This window comes from Pelmatolapia mariae, linkage group LG2, assembly GCF_036321145.2.
Source record: "Pelmatolapia mariae isolate MD_Pm_ZW linkage group LG2, Pm_UMD_F_2, whole genome shotgun sequence".
In the NCBI taxonomy this organism is placed as follows: Eukaryota; Metazoa; Chordata; class Actinopteri; order Cichliformes; family Cichlidae; genus Pelmatolapia; species Pelmatolapia mariae.
The window spans coordinates 24021738-24028804 of record NC_086228.1 but is presented as its reverse complement, the minus strand read 5'-3'; the positions used below and the strand labels follow the sequence as shown (position 1 = coordinate 24028804).

General features: G+C 40.8%; 1 protein-coding gene across 5 annotated transcripts in view; it reads left to right on the top strand.

Annotated features, from left to right (window-relative positions):
• The first annotated feature begins 568 nt into the window (after window positions 1-568).
• The window catches only part of mbnl3 (muscleblind-like splicing regulator 3), a 37316-nt gene continuing 30817 nt past the window's right edge, over window positions 569-7067 (top strand). For all 5 annotated transcript variants that reach the window (XM_063495644.1, XM_063495675.1, XM_063495636.1 and 2 more), the window contains exon 1: window positions 569-855. The gene's annotated coding sequence lies outside the window, so the exon portion shown is untranslated. The remainder of the gene's footprint in view (window positions 856-7067) is intronic.

Below are 7067 nucleotides of genomic sequence, written 5' to 3'. Positions count from 1 at the left end.
GAAGCCTGGAGAGCTACTAGAGACTACTTAAAGAAATTAGGAGAAAGCTTGCCTAAGAGAGTTCAGGATGTGTTAAAAAATATAGGTGGTCACATCAGATATTGACACCTAAACTCCTCAGAATTGGGAAAAATAGTTTTTGGCCGTAAACACAGTATTTTCCATCTTCTAGCAAAATATTTTTTTTAAGTGGCTCAAGACTTTTGCACAGTAGTGTAGCACAAGCATTAGACACTAAAATTATATTATATTATATTATATTATATTGGGGACTCGTTCTCGTGTCCAGGTAAGCCTTTCGTTGAACCTGAATGTATATGATGTCACCTACATGCACGTATAGAGCTGGCTTTATCTACCTGCTACTTGTTATGGCGGTCCACCGTCATACCTGCCTCCCTTCAGTCGTGACTCTGATTTCCCTTAATGATGTTATCAAGTAAGCGACACACACACACACACGCTCGTCCAACTCCTCCCTCTCCACATTGCCCTCCCTCAGATATTTTTTTTTTTTTTTTTTTTACAAATCTGTTATCTGTGTTGTGTTCACTTGCATTTGAGACTGCCCTGCAGACAGAGCCCGCTTCTTCTTCTTCTTCCTTTCACTCCGCTGCGGCAACACGCTTTTTTAATTTTCTACTCGCTTCAGATTTATTTTATTTCACCCAGCAAGCGCCCCCCTCCTTTTTTCTCCTTCTCCCTCCCCTAATTCTCTCTCCTCACTTTAAGGCAATGCTGAGTGCGTTACACCCCGTCTGTGCGGAAAAACAGAAAACAACGATCAAACAAACATTTCAGCCGACGTTACGTTTTTAGGAGGAGACGTCTGAGCCCGGCGGATCACTTGGACAGGTAAGAGAGCGCAGAGCACGCAGAGACTGGCGCAGCCTGACGCATTTGTAATAACTGTGAGTTTCGTATTTAACCCGTGCTGCAGCCATTTAATGTGCCCTGTTTGACTGCAGCCTGTTGCGTGGACACTGAAAGCTGCCTCGGTTATTGCTAAATGCGTGCGTATATCGCCGCGTTTTACACCTATGCACTGTAGTAATAACGTTTATAGGTATTTGCACGCTTAAGAGCATATCTCGTAGAGGAGTGCAATGCGCTGTGTGGAGACAAGTGGTGCAGAGAAAAGCGTTTTAGCTTGTATGGAGAATTATAATTTATTGGACATTTAAAGTCCAATTTTTATTTATTTATTTTTTGTGTTCTCCCCAGAGTGAACTGCACCAAATATTTTAAAAATAATCGGTGTTAAATTACTCCCCGAGTCAGCCTCTCTACAGTAATATCGACTGTAAAGCTATTAAACCCTGCAGGTTTCTATCTATGCTGTCATGCGGCCAGCCTTGTCCTTGTTTGTCCTGTATGAGGTCAGACACTCAAGCCACCATGCGACGCTGTGTTGTCACTACTTCCCTGCCTAAACTGTATGCAGTGCTTGTGTGTGTGTGTGTGTGTGTGTGTGTGTGTTGCCATCATATCAGACTCATCTAACAGTGCAGCCTGTCAGGACAAGTTCACACTCCCTCCAGGCTGTGGACTCTGTACCAGTCTAGCTAGTTTTTCTTTACTTAATATAAATACAGATAAACTGACACACACACACACACACACACACACACACACACACACACACACACACACAAGAGTGCACACAGCTGCATTTCCCACATAACCTGTTTTCATTTTCCCCTCTCTCACAGACACACATTAACAGCCCTCCATCTTTTATGGCACAAATAAAACCATTCACCGACACTGTAGCAGCGATTGCAGAGTCAGGGATGCACAATATTTTTACTGTCTCGACTGTAAAATAGATAACTTTTATTATCTCGCTGCAAAGATGTGAAACTTCCAATCGAAAGCAGCCACACGAGGAAGTGAACTGAGAGTTTTTCTCTCATTCAAAACTGGTGAAGGGCGTGAAATGGACGAGCTGAGCTGCATGCTTCTGACTAATATGATCGGTGTTGTCCTGAGTGATGAAATAGGTTTGTTGTAAGTTTGCTTGAATGGGAGCTGTGGCGCTTTAATGAGCTGAAGGGATTACTGATACTTAACCTAATTACTCTGCTCCGTCTCTCTCTCTCTCCTGGCTGCTGGCTTTTGCTCTCATTCTGATTTATGGATTGTTCACTTTTTTTAATCAATCACCTGCTCATTGAGGTTGTCCTGGTGTGCACTCCTATAAAAAAAAAGCTGTCTGTTTGCTGGGTTGTAACCTGCAGATAAGTGGTGTGCTTTCACAGCTTTGGTATTTTGTTTCATAACTACCTGTGCCCTCTAGAAGTAGAAATCACCAGGCTTTGGGGGAATGAGGAAACTCCAGATTAAACAAAAAAACTCCCACAGGAAACTCAGAGATTCTCGTGTGAAACCAAAACATTTTTTCCAGGGTACAGTTTTAAAAATCCCACACGGTCTTCCCCCGGTTGGTTAGAGGCCATTTTCGCTCAATCTAACATTAATATATGATCAGATGTAGGAAATTCACCCACCCTGCTTTTATTATTCTGTTGTTGTTTCTGTCAACACGCAGCATTAACCAGTAACACTCAGCTTTTAACGACTGAAAATAAACACAAAACAGCAGAGAAAGGTCAGTTTTAAGCCACTCAAATTGGACCGCTGGGGAAAACACTAAAATGCTCCATTATGCAAAAGAAACACTGGATTGTTTTTTCTGTATCTCGTATATTTTTATTGGTATTAGGCTACCTGCTAGTGTGTCTGTCGAGGTGACAGCCGGCCCACGGGCCAGACATAATGCAGACGTCAGAGCTCCGGTGAAGGTTACGCTGTCGGTGCACCCTGTTTGATGATGGACGCAGTGCGCCGGTGTCAACAGCAGCCAGCGTCATCAGTCCTCCCCCATCCGTGAGCCACCTACGTGTTGACCCCCACCTGCTGACTCCTTGAGCCCCTCTGCTCGCTGCAGACACCTGGAGGACAGGCAGCGGTTTAATCACTGTTATAACTAGGACAGTCTGTATTTATTCACCGTGCTGCATCCCTGTAATCACCTGTTTGTGCCACATCGGCTGAGATTATTTATGTAAAAAAATGTACACTCGTTTGTACAGCTCACCTTTAACTAAGCAGGAACGCAGATCATCAGTTTTCTAATTAGAAAGTCATCGTGGCTCGTTTCTGTAGCCCTGGTTGCGCAGGTGACCCCACACACTGATGGCTGTAGTCCTCATTGCAGTGGGCTCATCCTCTACCCCATATCTGATCTTATGTAGAAGTCTAAAATGCGCGCCCCAAAACATAAATAAAAGTAATTTGTTGCCAGAAAACTAATCAGCAGCTTTTTTTTTTTTTTTTGCATTGATCAATATTTTTTAAGCAAAAGTGCAAAATGATGACAATGTTCTGGTTCCCACTACAGATGATATAGTATTAGATTTCCCCCTTAAGAGTTACCTAAAAAAAAGCCCTTAATCATCATGTTGTTTGACTCTTTGTGACCTTATGTTGCAGTGGTGTCCACAAACTCACCCAGTCTTATTTGCCACTTATTCTGACGGGCCTTAGCAGCTTAAACGTGCCTGCTGCTTTTGCAGATTCCCAGCAGAGCTGCTTAGAAGTACTTTAGTTTCTCTTTTCACAAGTCTAAAAATGTTGAAGTTGTTTTCCTTTGTTCACCTGCACGCGGTTTCTTTGCTTGCTAACAAGCAAAATAAGTGAATCCAACATTGCCACAATGGTGAAAAAGCCAATGATTATGAATTGACCTATACACAATTGCTTGCCTCCAAATGAACTTTAGTCATAACACGAGTGAAAAGATAAAGATAAAAAAGTATCTGGAAATCATTAATTAATCAGAGGATCCAGGAAGTTTATTTTAAGAAAGTTAGTTTCTTTATTAAAATCAGTTTATCTGTCAACCAGAATTAAGGTAGATTACCTCCAGCTCTTGGTGTGTCAGCATGGCCATAACCTACTTTTTATAAGCAAGATATTCATGCTTTAGTCTTTAAATAGCAAGTCATTGTATCCCAACATTGCAAATGGGATTATTTGTCAATGTAATTGTGCATATATACACTTCATTAAGACATTATTATTTTATTATACACATAATAAACCCTTTCCTGGATATATTATGTTTAATCACTGAACAACACTTTGTTATCTGTGGTGTTTGAGCAGATAATTAACATTAATAAAGCTAAAGTATGCAGTATCACACCCACGTTTCCTGATCAGCATTTAGGTGTAAGAACCTTTGAAGCCAAATTCTTTCTCTTTCATTTTTTCTTAGTCGATCCTTTCACTCTGTCTGCTTCTTCATTCCGTGCTCATAGGCTTTTTGTTCGACTCGTGTGTCTTGTGGTCTCCTCCTGTCAGATTTATTGTGGTAGGTCGGGTTGTGCAACATAGCAGCTTAGCAGTAGATGCCAATTCTAGACTGTGTTTAAAAACACATTGAGATTGTTGATATGTCAATGTCTTACTAGCCTGAACTATTTTTAACAGAGATTACAGTTTTTCAGCTGCAGTAGTATGTTAATGAGTCCTGGTTGACCGGTTGACCATTTTACACCGTTTCAAGTGTTTTCATGGTGTTTTAGAACTATATATGAAGAGCAAAGGTGTGGGTCTGTAAAAGAAACCACTGACAGTGCATGCTCATTCCAGTGATCATGGTGCGTCCTGGATAATCCTCCTCTCCGACTCTAATAATCTGACTATAATACACAAAGTCTCTGTCTGTCTGACTGTGTGTTTGTTTCTTTGTCTGCAAAGTCTTTCTATGCTATCAGGAGTTGGGCAACGAAACTTAGAAAACAGATAGATCTTAGGCCCCTGAAGGCTCTTAGCCAAGGGTGGGCAATTGATTTTCCTTAAGGGAACCACACATGAAACTGGGACTGTTGTAGAGGGCCGCATCATTAAGCTTATAAAGAGCTAAAATTAACATTGAGCGGAATTAAATTCAAATTATAGGTGTGGCCCTCCAATCTCATGACAATCTCAGCTTTGTCATGTGGCCTCTTGGGAAGATGTATTGCCAGCCCCTGTTCTTGGCTATATCCTATATTATGTCATCATCATGTTGCTTAACAACCTCCTAGCAACAGGCTAAAATGACCTGATTTTTGGCATTTACGCATCTGTAACACCGCATAGAAACACCCCATCCATTTTATTTCACAATAACATTTACTATACAAAAGATAAATTGTGCTTAATACATTATGATGCCATCACATTGCCTAGCAACCACCTTGCAGTGGGATAACGCATGACCCATTTTTAGCATATACATAACATCTACCAGTCTTATTTATTTATTTATTTTACTTTTTTTTACATAAAGGACATCAGTTTACCAACAGCAACAGGCCAACGAATGCTGAGGTGTGTTGTTGTCATTATAATTTACAGTTCAGCTCATAAATTCAGTGTTTTTCAATTCGATTTTATTTATATAGCAACAATAATCGCCTCAATGCACTTTAAATTAAAAGGTAAAGACCCTACAAAATACAGAGAAAACCCCAACAATCAGATGACCTCCTATGAGTGGTGATAGTTGAAAGGAAAAACTCCCTTTTAACAGGAAGAAACGTCTGGAAGAACCAGGCTCAGGGAGAGGCAGCCCTCGGCCATGACCGGTTGGGGTGAGGTCAGGAAGACAGGACAAAAGACATGCTGTGGAAGAGAGCCAAAGATTAATAATAACTAATTATTAAATGACGAGAGCTCTATTAACACATAGTCAGTGAAAAAGAAACAGTGCATCATGGGAAACCCCCAGCAGCCTAGACCTATTGCAGTGTAACTAAGGGAGAATTCAAGGTCACCTGATCGGGGTCAGCTGAGGGACTATATGCTTTATCACAAAGGAAAGTTTTAAGCCTAATCTTAAAAGTAGAGAGGATGTCTCCCAAATCCAAACTGGGAGCTGGTTCCACAAAAGAGGGATCTGAAAGCTGAAGGCTCTGCCTCCCGATCTACTTTTAAGTAGTCTAGGAACAAGTAAGCCTGCAGTCTGAGAATAAAAAGCTCTATTGGGGTGATCGGGTACTATGAGGTCTTTGAGGTAAAACGGGACCTTGCATGTGATGAGATGGATTTTAAATTCAATATTTTATTCAATAAAGTCAATAGGAAAGTGTTTACTGAGGACATAGATCAAGGTGGCCAAGCACTTTTTTTCTCATAGGCTTCTACACAACCAGAAGTCTTTTTATAACTAGAGAGGTTGTCCCCTATGGACCATTAAAAATAATGCAGGTTTCGGGCACTTCTTACGTTAGCTTCACTTTTCAGACTTGATCCACCTTTTGTACTCTCTCTCTAATATCCATCCATTCACCCAGCTTTCTTATCTAATTCAAGGTCGTGAAGTGGTTGGAGCTTATTACAGATGCCACGGTTATACCCATCACAGGGCAACGAAGAAGTAGCTTAACACTTATTGGATTGAATGCCATGAAATTTCTGCAAAGAAATGTTTGGTTTCTGATGAAGATGACATTTTAAAATTTCCAACAGTATTAATGAGCAGGTACATGTTTGCTTACTATAGTCCACTGCTGCATGTTTTGCCAGGATACTGGGCAGTGGTGCCTACTAAGTTAACATGCACAGCCGTGCACTAACCTACAGTGTTAAAGTATGTACTAGTTTGTTAGGGTTATATGGGAATCTTGCAGTATTTTGCATGTAGCTCACAGTATTAGCGTGCAAGAAGAGTGTCACACATATCCTCTAGGAAAGGAAAGGATTGATCGTTCATTCAGAGTACTTCTGAATAATTATGATACTCTTAGTTTGTAGTAAAAGTCATCTGTTCTTTTCCATTTAGCTACATTTACATGCTCAGTGATGTAGGAGCAGCTCCCACTTATAAGTAACTAATTAATAAAAGTTACTTTATCACTTGCAAAATGTCAGGTCTGCTAACTCAGGCGCTCACTGGTCTGTTTATGACCATGCTGTAAAAAAACAAACAAACCAACACCCCCAAGTGGCCATCTCACATTTAACCCACTTACACATTATTCCATGGCTTTAATTCTCTGTTTTTAACTGTTCCC